The following is an 18,207-nucleotide window of genomic DNA, read 5'->3' on the forward strand; positions in this document are numbered from 1 at the left end:
TAAATAACAGCTTTGCAACTTTACTGCCAATCCCACAATGTTACAGTGATCCATGATGTCAAATGTAGCAGCAAAAGATGTCAAAGTAAAGGGAGGTTAAGAGACGTATAACAATCAGCCTCCTTCAAAAGGAACTACTAGTGCCTACTAGTGAACGCTGCCATTCCTGAGTTCAGTTTTAATATTGTTATAATGTTTTTCTCTAATTTGAGTGCAAATGAAGTTTAGAAGATTAAAATTTGTTAAGACGTGATTGCTTACCTTTTGTCCATTAGTGGCACTGATCAACTTTACTTCTGATTATGTAGAAAACTGGTCAAAGGCTAGAGTAAAAACAGAAATGGAAAGACTTACTGGCAATCCGTCTTCTTTGCGTAGTCCAGCAAACACAGCCAAATCCTCCTGCATCCAGCAGTTCTCCTTCCAAATACGCCTTCGTCCAATGTGATTATTATGTCCCTAAAGGTTGACTTAGAGAAAACACTGTAATTTATTTACAAGTGTTCAGTATGTGCAAATAGTAATATCGACTTTATAGCCAAAAGTTTTGGGACGTCTGCCTTTACATGCACATTCAAATCAATTCAATTTTATTTTTATAGCACTTTTAACAAAGAGCGTTCCATCAAAGCAGCTTTACATAAGAAACAACAAACATATAAACAGGCAAACAGTCCTAGATGTTATCTCAAGTGAGCAAGCCTGAGGTGACTGTGGCAAGGAAAAAGTCCCTTAGATGGTATGAGGAAGAAACCTTGAGAGGAACCAGACTCAAAAGGGAACCCATCCTCATTTGGGTGACAGTGGAGAGTGTGATTATAAATTATTGTAAACACCAGAGAGTGTGATATGAACAATGTCCTTTGTGCATTTATGTATAGTCAATTGTGTGATGCAGATACAGCATGTGTAGAATGTTATGTAAAATAATAAGGAGGTTGTTGTCGTCCACATAAGGTTGGCAGTGTTGCTTTGAATACCCGAATCCTCACAAAGCAGAACCCGGCTGGAGCTGGTCCATCTCTGGATGCCACTGGAGCTGGCACAATCTCTGTATGCCTCGGGATGGCTAGAAGAAAGGAAACAAGTGGAAAGGAATTAGAGTCGCTGCTGTTCATAATATTAGCAGCACTAGATGATAATGTGCATTTAATCAGATGTACTGGAGTACAAGGTTATGGGATGTATTAAATGTATGCCAGACTAAAGAGATAAGTCTTTAGTCTACGTTTGAACTGGTAGACTGTGTCTGAGCCCCGAACACCGTCAGGAAGGCTATTCCAAAGTTTAGCAGCTAAATACGAAAACCCTCTACCCCCAGACTTTGATGTTCTGGGAACTACCAGAAGTCCACAGTTTTGTGATCTTAAAGAGCGTGGTGGATTGTAACGTGTTAGAAGACTGGCCAGATAAGTGGGAGCTAAACCATTTAGAGCCTTGAACGTAAGTAGTGCTAGTTTATAGTCAATTCTAAACTTAACAGGTAGCCAGTGCAGGGATGATAATATTGGAGTTATATGATCATGTTTTCTTGACCTGGTAAGAACTCTGGCGGCTGCATTTTGGACTAACTGTAGCTTGTTTATTGAAGATGCAGGACAACCACCTAGTAATGCATTACAATAGTCCAGTCTGGAGGTCATGAATGCATGAACCAGCTTTTCTGCATCAGATACAGATAAAAGGTGCCTAAGCTTGGCAATATTTCTAAGATGGAAGAACGCTGTTTTTGTAATATTGGAAATATGATTTTCAAAGGACAAGTTGCTGTCTAATATTACGCCCAGGTCTTTCACTGTTGAGCTAGTAGTAATAGTACATCCTTCTAAATGCAAGCTGAATTGTGAGAGCTTTTGTGTACTGGTTTTTGGACTAATAAGTAATATCTCTGTCTTATCAGAATTTAGTAATAGAAAATTATCGGTCATCCAATCTTTAATATCTTCAACACACTCCGTTAATCTAGACAAATTAGATATCTCATCTGGTTTTGATGAGATATATAACTGGGTATCATCGGCATAACAATGGAAACTAATCCCATGCCTTCTAATGATGTTACCCATTGGAAGCATGTATACCAAGAAAAGCAGGAGGTCCTAAAACTGATCCTTGTGGGACCAGTGTGATCGATCAGACAGGTAGGATCTAAACCATTTTAATGCCTGTCCCTGCAAACCTATGTGATTTTGTAAGCGATCTACGAGAATGTTATGATCTATAGTGTTGAACGCAGCACTAAGATCAAGCAGGACTAATATGGAGATGCAGCCTTGGTCCAAAGCTAAAGCAAGTCATTTGGGATTTTAACTAGTGCAGTTTCTGTACTCTGATGAGGCCTGAAACCTGACTGAAATTCTTCAAGGATATTGTTTTCCTGTAAGCATAATTGCATAATTGAGCTGACACCACTTTTTCTAAAATTTTTGATATAAATGGAAGGTTGTAATTTGATAGTTCATTAGGGTCTAGTTTAGGTTTCTTAAGAAGAGCCTGAATAACTGCTAACTTGAGAGATTTTGGGACATGACCCAGATATAACGAGGAATTAATAATATTGAGAAGAGGCTCTCCAGCTGCATGTATCACTTCTTTCAGCAATCTAGTTGGAATTGGATCTAACAAACATGTTGTTGATTTAGCTGTGGTGATAAGTTTAAATAGCTCTTCCTGCCCTATACTGGTAAAGCATTGTAGCTTTAAATGTGGAGCTTTAGGCTGGTCTAGACAACCGGATGCTGTCAAAGGTTGAACATCCAATATTTTGTTCCTGATACTATCAATTGTTTCAGTGAAGAAATTCATAAAGTCATAAAATAAATTCATTTAGTCTCACTACTAAACTGTGATGAAATACTCTCTCAGAAATACTTGCTCAGATGCTCAGCCCTAGCAGCTTTTAGAGCCTGTCTATATCTGGACAAAGTCTTAAATAGTCTTTAAACGCAATACTAAAAACTTCTAATTTGTTTTTTCTCCACTTTCGCTCGAGGTTACGGGTTGCTCTCTTGAGGGCGTGAGTATGACTATTATACCATGGTGCAGGTGTTTTATCCCTGACCTTTTTTAGTCGGAATCGGCTCCTGAAGTCCTTCTTCAGGATCTCCGTCTGCCTCAGCCTGATGTCGTTCATGCCAGCATGGAGGACCACAGCTCCGATGTTCTTATTCAGGATCGCTGTACCTGTGCAGTGACATCAACAACACGAGTACCAGGAAAACAGCGAGTGCGCACCTTACCTTTAGCCGCAGTAGCACGGATGTGTGGAGTCTCCGATGATCACCACATCGCACTCCGTCTCGCAAAGGGGAGCGAAGTGGTTGCGGGTTGAGATCTCGAAAACGGGTGGGGAGGGGGAGAGGTCCTCGCCCAGGGCTTGGCTCGTGTCTTCCGCTGCTGCTGCATCCAGGCTGCGTGGTACCCAGGGACCGGAGTGAAGGAAACCTGGGCGGGCCGCGTCCTTGGTGCGTTGGGCCTGGGCAGAGAAGAACACGGAGTTGAGGTTGTGGGAGTGTTTGTTTCACGCCACGGATTTACCTGGGACAGGTGAGCGTCAATCCGGGATGATTCCAGCGCGGCGTTCCGATCTCACAGCTGGGCTAGCTTCATTTATAGGTTGTGGATCTGCTTCTGCATGGCCTCCAGCTCCAAGTCCACAGAGTGCAGCTCGAATAAATCCTCACCTGCACTCAAAGGCAGACCCACAACCGACATAGTGTTTAAGAGCAGTAGCACAACAGAGATAATTGGTGTGAAAAACATAAGCCAACTTGTGGTAGCCGGGCTAACGTGCTAATGGGCTAACCGGCTATAAGCGGGTGTTCTGGAAAACAAATATAACTAATGATATAAAAAGCATTTGAAATGAGAATATTATGGGATACTATCGGCTAATAAAGATACTATAAAAAGTTATAATATTGGACTGGATTTAAGTTAAAAATCGAGAAAATTTACCGAAATTTTAGGTCCATGAAATTTAATGACATCCCATTCTTAGTCTGTAGTGTTTAATATGGAGCTGGCCTGCCCATTGCAGCTATAACAGCTTCAACTCTTCTGGGAAGGCTTTCCACAAGGTTTAGGAGTGTGTTCATGGGAATTTTTGACCATTCCTGTAGAAGTGCTTTTGTGAGGTCATGACCTCCAGATAGCGACCTAGCAGACCTACAGCAGACCTACAGATAGCGAACCTGCACAGAGAGCTACACGAGCAGGCGTGGACAGGTGCAGGTGAATTAGATGCATGTGAAGGCAAAATAGAGAGTCAGCGTAGTGACAGAGTTAGAGAACTTTGAGCTTGTTTTTTCTTCCCGTCATGGAGAGCTTAAATCCACCATCACCTATGCTGCTCCTACACTGATAACTGGAAACGTTTCAAGCAAAGATTCAACATCTATCTAGCAGCTAGCGGTGCAGGGAGAGGCGATGAAAAGCTAAAGGCATCCATGTTTTTGCATGTAATAGGTGAAGATGCACTGGACATTTGTAATAGCTTCAACTCAATGGCGCAAATCTAACTGACTGTTCTAATGGCAAACTTTGAGGAATTCTTTGTGCCAAGTAAGAATGTCACTTTTGATAGGAACAAGTTTTTCTTTTGACTGAGTAAGACTTGTGAATTTGGAGGTTTAAGAGACTCACTTGTGAGGGACAAAATAGTTTGTGGGACTCCTAATAATGGTCTCAGTTGAAGAGCAGCCTGACAAATTCTTTGTTGATTCTGTACAGACTAGCACAACAGACAAAGCTGAATGGATTGTACCACTGACCGTAAACGTAAAAATTGGCTTCAAATTAGATACTGCAGCACAAGTCAATCTCTTGTCTAATTCTGACTACAAAACCCTCAAAATCAAAATACATCCAGTGAAAACGAAAGTTTTCCTGTTTTCCAAGTGTCCCTGTCAAAGGGAGCTGCTTGGTGACTCTTAAACACAAGGGACAGCAGGTAAAGTCACAGATGCTGATTGTGGAAAAGAATGTCCAGCCAATTTTAGGACTGAGCACGTGCTAAAAATTTAAAAAAAAAGGAAGGTGTTTGTAGTGGCATCACAGATTGAAACAAATGAAACCTCATTCATGCAGGAGTATGAAGATGTTTTTGAAGGACTAGGATGTCTGCCTGGGAAGGATAAAATAAGTGTTGATGACACAATAACACCAGTTGTACATGCATGCAGAAATGTTCCATTTGCTTTGAGAGGAAAACTTAAAGACGAATTAGCTGACATGGAGAAGCTAAAGGTTATAAAGACAGTTGATGAACCAACAGACTGGGTGAGCTCACTTGTTATTGTGCTCAAGAAAAATGGAGCTTTGAGAATATATCTTGACCCAAGAGATCTCAACAGGGTCATAAAACGTGAACATTTTAAACTGCCAACCAGAGAAGAAATCATGTCTCAGTTCACTGGATCAAAGTGGTTCTGCAAGCTGGATGCATCATCTGGGGTTTGGCAAATGAAACTTGATGAGGCAAGTTAAAAACTGTGTACCTTCAATACACCTGAAGGCAGATATTGTTTTCTCCGTCTCCCTTATGACATTCACTCAGCACTAGAAGTTTACCACAAAACTATTCACATGATCTTTGAGCATCTACTAGGTGTATAGACTATGATGGATGACATAATTGTGTGGGGTTCCAACCAGCAGGAACATGATGCATGACTGAAGCAGGTTCTGGAGCTAACAGGACAGTCCAATCTAAAATTGAACAAAGAGAAGTGTGAGTTTGCAGTTAAGAGCTTAACTTTCGTTGGAGATGTCTGGTCTGAAGAAGGCATTAGGCCAGACCTAAAAAAAACATCAGCAATAGACAACATGCCACAAAGTAAAGAGGAAGCGAGAAGATTCCTTGGAATGGTCACATACCTGGCCAAATTCATTCCCCAGCTATCAACACGTTCTGCTCCACTCAGATGTCTGCTAGAACAAAAGAATGAGTGGGTGTGGTCTCACAAGCAGGAGGCATGCTTTCAAAACCTGAAACACATCATTAAAGAAGAGCCAGTGCTCAGATATTATGACCCACACAAGAGCACTAAAATCTCAGCAGATGCTTCACAACATGGCATAGTGATATATATATGAAATTGCAGCTATCGATTATATCATTAATCGAATGTTCTACCGATTAATCCATCGATTAATCGAGTAATCGGGTAAGAAGTACTTTTTCTTTATTAAAGAGGAATACTAAATATGTAAGAGAAAATAAGACAGTTCTCTTAAAATGAACAACTAAGTTGTTTCCTATTTTGAAAAATATAAAATCTAAACCCATTTAATGCATTTAAGTGACATTCAAAATGCAAATACAAATATATAAATAAAAAAACTTTACTTCAAAAGAAGGTAAAAATTGTACAACCTAAAACAATAATAATAATAATAATAATAATAATAATAACAACAATAATAATAATAATAACAATAATACCTAAACATTGCATTTATGTTGTGCAACTTAACTTGGACGTTTCACTCTAACTACAGCCCAAGCAGGACATAAGCATTTACTGTCTTCCTGGAAGACTTTATGGTTTTTGTAAGAGGCAAATATTAGTGGACAGGAAGGGAACTTGGAACAAGAACAAGAGTTCATACACATCACATTTCTTAACACATTTTTCTGTAACATGAAATTAGAGTTATTTGGAGAATAAACCCTCTTAAATGTCTCTCTACATACTGGTGTGTGTGTGTGTGTGTGTGTGACAGAGAGAGAGTGAGGCTATCAAAATGAATGATGCTTAGGCTTTCACAAAACTTAGCTAAATTAGGGACATCATAACTAGCCACCATACTGATTTACAGTCTTAAATAGTTCAGTCTTACAGTAATCACACTGTACAGAGTTTTCTGTCTGTTTTAGTTTGAAATGATCCCAAACTTTGAAAACTTTCTGCCGTTTTCTTTGGCCTGAAGCTTCTGTGTGTGTAGTTACAGTAAATGGACTAAACGAAGCTTCGAGGCAACTAATTTGCCTCGATGATTTTATTGTATTCAAATTACTCGAGTTACTCGAGGAATCGTTTCAGCCCTGTATGAAATATGACGTCAAAATGATCTACACCCCAGAAAAATTCATGTTTGAAGCGGACACTCTCTCGGGCTGTAGACAAGCATGAAAATTCTGAAGATGAGAAAAGTGCAGACATACAAGCATATGTTGACATAAGGTTCCATCCAGCCACTGAGCACTGAATGAGCTTAGAGAGTTCATACTGAAAGGCTGGCCAGAAAATAAAACTGATTGTCCAAAGCAAATCCAAGATTACTGGACCTGCAAAGCTGAACTTTCAGTAGTGAATGACATCATCTACGGAAAAGGAAAGAAGTTTGTCATCCCAGCATCAGTGCGAAAAGAAATGCTGCAGAAAATTCATGAGGGGCATTTAGGAGAGGAGAAATGTAAACGCAGAGCCCAGGAGGTCATGTACTGGCCAAGGATAAACCATGACATCAGTCAGACCACAGCCTCATGTGAAATATGTCTCACATGTAAGTCTAAGCAATAAGTAGAGCCACTCATGCCTCATCCTGTGTCTGATTGTCCATACCAAAAGGTCGGAATAGATTTTTTTCAGTGCAATGGTAAGAGCCATATTGTAGTTACTGACTATTTCTCTAACTATCCAGAGGTTGCAACACTTCAGGTGACATCCAGCCAAGCTGTCATTGGTTTCCTAAAGACAGTCTTTGCTAGACATGGAGTTCCCTGTGAGATGTTTTCTGATAATGGTCCTCAGTTTACCAGCAGGGAGTTTAGTTCTTTCACTAACGAGTGGGGATTTCAGCATACTACTTCAAGCCCAAACCACCCTAAGTCCAATGAGCTGGCAGAGAGTTCTGTAAAGATTGTGAAGGGTCTCATGAAAAAAAATAAAGACGAAAAAGCAGACTTCCACAGGAGTTTGATGATTTACAGGAGTGCACAATTGCAAAATGGGTTGTCCCCTGGCCAAACGCTGATGGGTTGACGGATATGCACCCATTTACCTAGCCATGAGGACCTGTTAAAGTCTACAGGAGTAAGCAAAATCAAAGCCACAAAACAGATACACAAACACAGGCAAAAATGGCACTACGAAAAGAAGTTTGTATCCTAAACTATGCAACAGGCACACTGGACACAACAAGGCAAAGTGGAAAGAGAATTGTTTCCGCATTCATATGAGATCTGGAACTGAGACCACAAGTGGCAGTTCAAGAGGTTGATTAGCAACCAAATGACCAAGGACTGTCTGATGTTTCCACTAGTGAACAAACATGATGTCAGTCCTGTGGATTTTGCAAACTCAACTATGACAAAAGGGATTACTGTCTCTCCTGCAATGTCTTGCAAACCAAGACAACCTGTTAGATTTCCTGAAAGGCTTATTGAAATTTGTTAAATATTTCAAGGACTGGGTAGTTGAAAAAGATAACGGTTACTTGTAATATCTCACTGTTTAACTGCAATTACTGTTAGTTAAAAAAAAGTTGTTGTTTAATAACTTTTAACATAAGAGTTAGTTAATAGAAGTAAAGATTCCCAAAGAGATAGTGCTTTACTTTTAAAGGGGGCAAGATGTGATGTTATGAATGATCACATGTAATTTTGGTTCTAAAAGTGTGTGTGTGTGTGTGTGTGTGTCCGGACAGTTCAGAGGGTGAACGGCATATTGTGGTAAGAGACATGTGGTGTGCCCACGTGCAAAATAAAAAACAAGTAAAGTGAAGTGGCTAAAAAGACATTCAGGCTCTCCAGCGTGTTGATTAAAACGTAACAGGCCCCTTTCTCTTTCTGCATCAAACTCGCCATCTACAGCTGTCATTCTTTCTAACACAATTTTGACGATAGCAGCAGGTGTAACATATACCCTTATGTCACTGAAGATTTTCATGATACACTTCTTTTTGTCCTCAAGAGAGTCAGTAATTTCAGCAAGCTGCTTATCAGATATGTCTGTTTTTAAGTCCTGTCCTACTTTGCTGCAATCATTATCACTCTGAAGGATGCAATACCCTTCAAAATAAAACTCCCAATTTTTTTAAGACAGATAGAGCAGGCTTTTACAAAAATGAGAGCATTAATATTGCTTCTGTAAGAAATTACCATAATACTGAAATTACTAATAATATATTAATTGAACCCAAATGTATGTGATATATATATAATATATTATATATATATATAATTAAACCCAAATGTATGTAATATTTTGGACTGCTGTTCCTAACAAATATTTGGGACTGATATGTCAAGTAATTTCTTACAGAAGCAATATTAATGCTCTCATTTTGCTCTCACCTATGACATGAAACAAATGTAATGCACACAGTGTAATTCCAATGTAATGCACACTCTGTTTTAGTTTATTGTTTATTTAATGAACCACAAAAATAATGAAATAATGAGAAAATTAAATAAAGAGAAAAATAAAATTCATTTGAAATCAAATGCATGGATTATAATTCTGTACAAAAGTTCAGATGTATTTAAATTTTCAGATGGAGGTTAGTGCAGTGGTCCCTGTCTCCTGATAAGTACCTGGTAAGTTAAACCAGTGGTGAAGCTCTATTTGCTCCAGACTGGTTCTGTCTTCTGCATCGGTGCTCAGACACCAACGGATCAGATCGCTGCACTCTGTACCACAGGTACATAAATCAATAAGACGTAGAGAGAAGAATCTAATACTTAACTCCATGAAGAACCTGCTTTATAATAATAATCCTTTAAAGAAAATGCTGTAGAGTACATAAGAAATTCCTCACACTTGTAACTCTGCATATTTCCTGTTAATTTCATCATACTGACTAATTAATACACAGTCGTAAAATATAATAACATTAAAACAGGAATGGGCAACTTATATAATGATGAGAGCCAGCATTTTTCTCCTTTATACCAAGGGGGCCGGACCAGATTGCTGATCCACACTCACACATTTTACATCATTTTACTTAATTTTCTTTTTATTGAGAAGCTCAGAGGGTCTGCAAAAAGGTCTATGCGATGCTACATGATGTGAAAGTCCTGGAAGCGAATTTTGAATCGCTCTTGTAGATATGAGTTGATCTTTTCTGTACTTCTGTAGAGGTGTGTGGCCCTCTGCAGCTGGGGATAGACCTGCTCCTCACCAGAGGGTATGTATTGAAAAGACATAAAGCCATACCATGTAATCTATAGGTTGCGTGCCAACTGACAGTGGTTTTTTAATGTTACAGACCAGTAAATGTCCAGTGCAGGCCTGTGGACACATCAATTTTTTTCAGATTCTCACACTCAAGTTATTGAGGAGAATTTGGTATGTAAATATCTCAGTATATTATATCTGAAATATCTCACCTAAACTCTTTACCCACTGCTTAAATTTTACTGCCATATATGTAGACTGTTAATTATATATATATTAATTATATTTTTTTCATCATGTTGTTTTAGGTATACTGGCGCAAGCTGGTGCTGTTCCCATCGGGCCCAGCACTTTTATCAAGCCTGGTCCCCACACCGAACCCACATTCGGACTCTGGACATGGACCCTGGAGCCTCAGCAACCAACATTCCCCAGCCCAGCAGCACTCCACCCTCCGTGATAGTCCATCCAATAGGTCCTCCAACAGCATTTCAACCACCTGTGACACGACAACCACGTACATACATTAGGTGAGTGGAAGGCTGACACTTGCAGAAAGTGTGGTTGTTCTAGGACATCAGCAACTGGACATAGCCAGGACAAGGCCAGAATTTATTGTCCAGTGACAGAGACAATGCAACAGAGCAGTTGCTCAAAAAAATAAAGAAAATGTAGATATGTTGCATATAGCGCTTGTATTCTTACAAAGCTACATGTATATTTTATATTTAAATATTTGATGTTTAAATAGTATTTTTCTGTTTTGTTTTCTGTTTTGTCTTTTTTCTTTGCACTGTTTGCACCAAGTTGCACACGATGTACTTTATGTAGCAAGGACAACTTTCTTTCTGTCCTTAGCTCTGTGTTTTGTAATTATGTGTTGTTATGTTGTTTATGTAGCACCAGGGTCCTGGAGAAACGTTGTCTCATTTCACTGTGTACTGCATCATCTATATGTGGTCAAAAGGACAATAAAAGCTTCTTGACTTGACTTGATTTCAATGTATTCTTTGTTTTATCTTTATTTATAAGTTTATTTAGGTGTGTGCTTTAACATATATATTTAATAATATAAATATTGGTAGTTTTTTGTTTATAGATTTCTATACTTTGTTAGTATTTTATAATAATTTATCACTTATGTATATTGTTATGGTGTGTGTCTTGTGCTGTATTATTCTTATCTATGTAAAAAAAAAAAGAAAAGACAATATTTCTAACAGTAGGTTGTACTGAGAAGCCATATTTTGCAGATAATTAAATAATCAAAGTCAACTAAACACACAGGAGTTAGAACTTGACTCATTTTGACAGCAGGAATGTTTCTGTAGATTAACAGTTGCCATTTCTAAACTGAATTAAATTATATTAATTAATTTAATCCTTGTCTGAGGTGGGATTCGAACCGGGTCTTATGTGGATGGGAGGTGGACTTGAATTTTTTGTGATTTTTTTTGTAAAAAAGCACATTTAAAAAAAAAAATACAAAACAGGTGCATATAAATCACATGTGGCATTCTGTCTCTCCTTTGCGTTCTTCCTTTCTTTCTTTTCTTTTCTTTTCTCTCTTTTCTTCTCTTTTTTTTTCCTTCCTCTTCTTCCCCATATTTTTCCTTTCTTCCCCACCCGAAACAGATTGTTGTTCCCCAGCTTCTGTTTTGCAGCATTTCACACTGGACAGTAGATCTGACAGACTGTTCATACAGACAAAATAGCGTTCCTAGTGCAAAAATACCATTCCAAGTTTGGACTATAGAGTAATCACAGGGCTTTTAGTTGTGTTTCATTGTTTTCAATATTGCTTTTGCACAATGTTCAGACATTGAAATTAACAGTTTCATACTTTGTTATACACGGCATACTGTACAAATTTTATTGTCTTATGCAGTAAAATAAACCTAACGTCCCCAAAAGGGGACATCATTTTTTTCAACAACTATTTCCTGTTCAAAGATGGTACTTATTTCTTATACTTATTAGGTCTAACTAACCCCAAACACCTAAAAAAAAATCATGCAAAACTAAAGCTCGGGTCTTAAGAGGTTATGGCTTTAAAACCACTTTTAATTTGTATCGTATGCGTTACCCGTCTCAGACCAAAGAGACCCGATTGGGTAAGTAGAATAAACAGTGGTGTAAATACTGCAGAGAAATCAGAGAGACACATTTATATACTGCAAGCTCTGGCAATGTTTAATGAACTCTGGATTCTTTCTCTTTACTTTTATAATGTTAACATGAATTGAAGATGTTCAGTTTCCAGAAAACAAAAAGAACACAGTTTTGTAAAGTACCAAACATTAAAACAGTAAAACTCAGAGAACTCCATATAAAATCGATGTGAATGCCATGTATTCTAATAAAGTCCATGTATTCAAATAGTCCATGACTGTCTGTGATTCAATATGGCACATGTAAGTGAACAATATATTACATTATACATCCTTTTCATTAAACAGGTCAGCCATTTCGTTTCACCTTGTTTCACATGGATGCAGCCATTTTGGCTCAAGTCTAATACACTCGCCGCCATTTTGGTTTAACTCAAACTGGTTTCATCTCTGATACAAAACAGACATTTAACTCACATCTACAACCATATGTACTTACAATCCCTATGTAAAGCTCTTCAAACATACCTATGAACTCATTTTGTGTACAGGCTTGCTTATCTGTCACTGTTTCTTGGCAGAAAAAGAAAAGAACACAGTTTCTTTATGAGCTCCGCAGATCAGTGTCTCAAAAGCGCTAAGCGCCCTCTACAGGAGGCACAAAATAAAACACTTTCAGAGTTAGTAAGTTAATAAATTAAAACGAACATCATGTAACCTTGTTTTACTGTTTTGTGGGGTGTCTGCTGTTCTTGTCGATATGCACTCTTTACACATTTGTTTTAGACCCTTTGCATATGTCTATTCAGATTTAAGGTAAATAGGTAAATAAATCAGGTAAATAAATACAAGGAACAGATATAAGCTTGACTATTATTACATGTTAAACTAAAATGGCCATTTTTTTAAATGCCAAATGTAATGATAGCAGTCATGGCTGTTGATATTTAGTACCTCCTCAGGACTAAATAGTATTAAACATTAGTACTAAATAGTTTTAAACTACAGATAAAATTTTTAAGTCTGCCTTAAAGCCACATGTAGCCATAATACTAAAATGTCCATTTTTAGGTGCAGGTAGTAATGATAGCAGTCCTGGCTTCATACAAATTCTTACCTTTAGTACCTCCTCATTTTGCATTACCATCATTATCAACTCATCATACTTATTACATACTGTCGCTCCTGCTCACACTCCTTCAAACATTAATGCTAAAGAGTCCAATTTACTCAATTAAAATGTACAGTAATGTTTTCATATTGTTGTGATTTTTAAAATTGATTTTTAGTTTGATTGATATTTATTAATTGATTGATATTTATTATAACAAACAATCAAAACTTGAAAGACTTAATGCTGTCTGGCTGGGACCTGGACATCCAGGTCAGAACATTTCATAATGAGACCAATTAATAACTGACCAAAGCTTAACACTGTCTGGTTTGTATTTGATAGTTTTAAGGCGCAGGTGAACATCACTTCAAATGTGAAGATATTTTCTTTTCTCAGTTATATTGTTTTGGTTGGTTGTACTATATTAGTTGGGGCAGTACTGTTTTTTTTCTGTAAATCTTTTTATTTATTTCAAACAAACAAACCATAACATAGTAATACAATGAATTACAGAATAACGATATATCAAATTACTCTGAACACACATACACATATGTAAAATGAAAAGAAAAAGAAAAAAAGGAGGAAAACAAAACAAAGGAATTTCTCAGCCTATCATGAACCGCTCCACCCAATTATTTGCCCCTCTACCTGATCTATCTCGTGTTATATTGTTAACCCAGCCGTACAGTGAAATGGAAATGTTTGGAAGATGCTCCAAGAGAGGCCCACATAACTCTTCAAATGAGGTACTGTCTTCCCTAAGCACAGCAGTTACTCTCTCCAAAGGCAAAATTCTAAAGATCTCACTATACCAAAGGGTGAGTGATGGAGGCTTAGGGTGACATAGGGCAAGTAGCAGGAGCTTATCACAAAGTAGGAACCGGTTAGGTGTTAAAGCAACATTCTTTGCAGGTAAACCAAGTAATAAAAAACCTGGGTCCTTGGTGAGGGTCACAGCCACCCCATTCGAAAACTTTGTGATTAGTGGACAAAGCCAGAAGCAATGCATACGTACCGATTTCACTCTGACATTTGTTACACAGTGGAGAGAGATTGCTATTCATCTGATTCAAAACCCATGGGGAAATGTATAATCTTAACAGTAATTTGTATTGCATTTCGACCAATCTATTGCAAGTGAATATGCGTCTAGTGACTTGACTATATCTACCCAGTTAGCGTCGATATACTCAGAATTGAAATCTTTCTCCCGAATGAGCCAAATATGATCTATACCACTGTGATCCACTGAATGAAACAAAAAGTATGCTTCTGAAATAAGATGTCATGTGTTGGACATTTTCAACAGAAAATCATCTATATCACAGTATACTGGCCTATCCCCAGGAGATCTCACATTACTAGAATTAATAAAATGACGGACCTGGAGGTATCCCCAAAAGCTGCTACTGTCTAATTTGAATTTGTCCTTCAGCTGATTAAAAGACATTAAAGTATTATTTAATAATAGATCTCCGGCCACCCTAATACCCTTACCATGCCATCTAGCAGGAATTTCACAGATGGGAGAAAATCTCTCTTACCAGTCAAGGGAGTCAGTCCTGATAGCATGCCCCTACTCCCTGTGCACTTAATAATGTCCTGCCAAACTTTAACTGTGATAGGGTTATTTCTTATTTCAGGCCATGACTTGAAGCCTTTGCTATACATAAGCAGGTTTAACAACAAGTAAGGCATCACCACCCATTTGTCGATGCAGGGCTTGGATTTCAAGTAAGAATGCAACCACTACAATATTATGTGAGTATGGCAAGCCCCATTATATGATTATAACTTTAAATTAGGTAATGCCTGACCACCATTATCCACTGGCAATTGGAAAATCTTCAGTTTAACCCTTGGCATTTTCCCTTGTCAGATGAATTTTGAAAAACTTCTCTCCAAATCTAAGATGTTCTTAGGGAACCAAAGCGGTAACATTTGCATGGGATATAATATACGAGGGAGAATATTCATCTTAATGAGATTAATTCTCCCCATTCAGGATATGGGTAGATTAAACCAACGTTCCAAATCGTCCTTTATACTTTTAATGAGTGGGACTAAGTTAAGTTTCCAGAGTTCTGATAGGTCAGGTGAGAGTCAAATTCCAAGGTATGTGAAGCCAGTTCTAGACCACTTAAAAGGACAACTAATCCCAGGACTAGGAGACAGAAGCTTTCACAATGCATGAATTAGGAAGAATCACCCACAACTCTGTCTGCTCCACAAACTGCGTTTCACAACCAAACGCACACAAGAAATAATAAGGAAATAACATCAGATCACACGTGAGATCAAAGTTCTTGCGTGAGACTGTAAATGTTACCCCACAAAAAGTTCACGAGCCAAATGGTCAGTGTGGGGAACAAGGATTGTGCGTTCTGCAGAATTGACCAAATTAATAAGTTTGCAATGTGCCGCTGCTGATGCGGCCGGTCAAGCAAATGATTCTGCTTTATTTCTGTTTGATGTAATTGTAAAGCTTATTTATTCGGATATAACTATGTTTAAGACATTTTCTGATACCTATAAACTCCATTAAACTATAATATTGTGCTCCAAATGAAGCAATGCTTGCCGATATTGTGGTCTATAACTCCTCCGTGAACTGCCTGCTGCCCTGTATCTTGCTCTCTCATTGGCATTTCGTTGAGTCACTCACTGAAATGAATCGAGTCAGTGATTCCTTTTGAGTCAGTAATTCTTTAATAGCCCTCATTTCCTGAACAAACTCTAATCATGCTGGGAAATACTAGTGGATTTTTTTTTCACCCTATAGTAATTGAATGGTGGGATTAATGCAGGTGATTATACGCTATAATAATGTGATGAGTATAGTTATGTACTGTTATGTTATGGCTTGTATGTAATAGTAATTGCAAGTTTTTAGAAAATCTTTGACTATTGCATGATGGGTAACCAACCTGTTCCGCCACTGACAGGAAGGATAAACATGTCCCTGTGTCAATTAAAAAGAATCAAGACTTACGATACCAGTGAAACAAAAATTAATTAAATATGTTAAATGTAGAATTGTAGAAGTATCCAAATGGAATAAAAATAAATATCTTAAATAAGGAATAAAACAACCAAACTGAACAAAAATGCAAAATGTGCAAAAAGTATAACTGCTGAGACTAAACGTAAGATTCTCAACTGAATCAGTCTATAACCCGATTCCGCGAGTCCGCTGAGAATCAACTGAATCAGTCGATGAGCCGGGTCCGCGAGTCCGCTTTTTCTCTTAATGCAGTTTAATAATGTTAATGTATAATATATAATGTTATGCATTGTTTAAAGAAAAAGCACGGTAGCAGCCATAGGACAAATAAGAATCGGTTCAATTTAGACCTCGGACTCATGAATCATGAGTTAATATGCGGAATCGGATCATTTAACTCGGGTGAATCAATCAGGGCCAGTACTAGCGATACTGTGTCTGCTCCAGTTATACCCACTGGGGAAAGTAACAAAAGCGATCTGTAACAAAATCATTCTTATCCAATTCAGTTTAACAGTATAGGAAGCTGTTGCAGGACAATGTGTGTTATTCTCTCATTATTTCACTTAGAAGTGAGCAGATGAAAAGGTCTAGAGGGTGGCTTTTGCATTTGGAATCTCTTGAGGGTAACTCTCAATACGAAGTCCAAAAATTCATCACTGCCAGTGAAGCCAGCCATTATCAGGCTGAAAAATGAAAACAAACCCATCAGGGAGATTAGTTGCGGTCAAATCATCGGTTTGGTACAAAGAAAAAAAATGCAATGGTGAGCTCAGGAACACCAAAATTCCTTAACAACCACATTAAACCACTGCTGCGGATGAAAGACAATTTCTTTCCCTGGTTTATTTCATAAACAAAGATACTCTCTCAGATGAAAATTTCTTTATAAAAATTCTGGTGCATTATGCCAATCACAGCCATGATAATGAATGTTGGAAAGTAACTACCCCTGTACAGTGATAGATGGTTAATAGATGGTTAATTGATGAAAAAATTATTTCATTAAAAATCTTTTAAATAGAAAGAAATTGTGGAGGAAGGATTGGTTGGGAAATCTATGTTTGTGGGCAGGATTGTCTGCTCTGCAAAGAAAACTAAAGTAACAGGAAAAGAAACAAGCTAATTTTATACTGTGCACCACCAGCAATCATGTCATGTTTGTTTTTATTTTTGCTGTTCCTAACAAATATTTGGGATTGACCTGTCAAGTAATTTCTTACAGAAGCAATAGTAATGCACTCATTTTGCCCTCACCTTCCTACACACTTATCCATGATAAAAAAAACAACAACAATGTAATGTCCACTCTGTTGTAGTTTATTCTTTAATTAAATGAACTACAAAAATAATGATATAATGAAAAACTAAAAAACTAAATTCAAATCAAATGCAAGGATTCTGTACAATAAATTCAGATGTATTTACAGTTTTATAATTAATTACAAATTCTATACAAAAATTCTGTACAATTCTGAACAAAAGCGTAAAACTGAAAAAACATATTACTATTTACAATTATAACAAGAGGCAGCACTGTGTCTTAGTGGTTAGCACAGTTGTCTCACAGCAACAAGGTCCTGGGTTCGAATCCCAGGGTTGAACAGGCTGGGGCCTTTCTGTGTGGAGTTTGAATGTTCTCCCTGTGCCTGCATGGGTTTACTCTGTGTACTCCAGTTTCCTCCCACAGTCACATTAGGTTGTTTGGTAATTCTAAATTTCCCATAGGAGTGGTTGTTTGTCTATATGTGGCCCTGTGATGGACTTTCGCCCTGTGTGTGCTGGGATAGGCTCCAGCAGACTCCTGAGGAAGACCCCAAGAGGAGGTTAGTGCTGTGGTCCCTGTCT

At 37.9% G+C, this 18,207-nt stretch overlaps 1 long non-coding RNA gene across 1 annotated transcript; it reads right to left on the reverse strand.

The window, feature by feature from the left end:
- Positions 1 to 392: 392 nt before the first annotated feature.
- On the reverse strand, positions 393 to 5,955 carry LOC131342324 (uncharacterized). Its single transcript, XR_009203021.1, has 3 exons — positions 5,878 to 5,955; positions 3,062 to 3,683; positions 393 to 1,069 (listed from the first exon to the last, which is right to left on the reverse strand). It is a non-coding gene; the product is annotated as an uncharacterized LOC131342324 (long non-coding RNA).
- Positions 5,956 to 18,207: the final 12,252 nt, after the last annotated feature.

This window comes from Hemibagrus wyckioides, linkage group LG21, assembly GCF_019097595.1.
Source record: "Hemibagrus wyckioides isolate EC202008001 linkage group LG21, SWU_Hwy_1.0, whole genome shotgun sequence".
Classification (NCBI taxonomy): Eukaryota; Metazoa; Chordata; class Actinopteri; order Siluriformes; family Bagridae; genus Hemibagrus; species Hemibagrus wyckioides.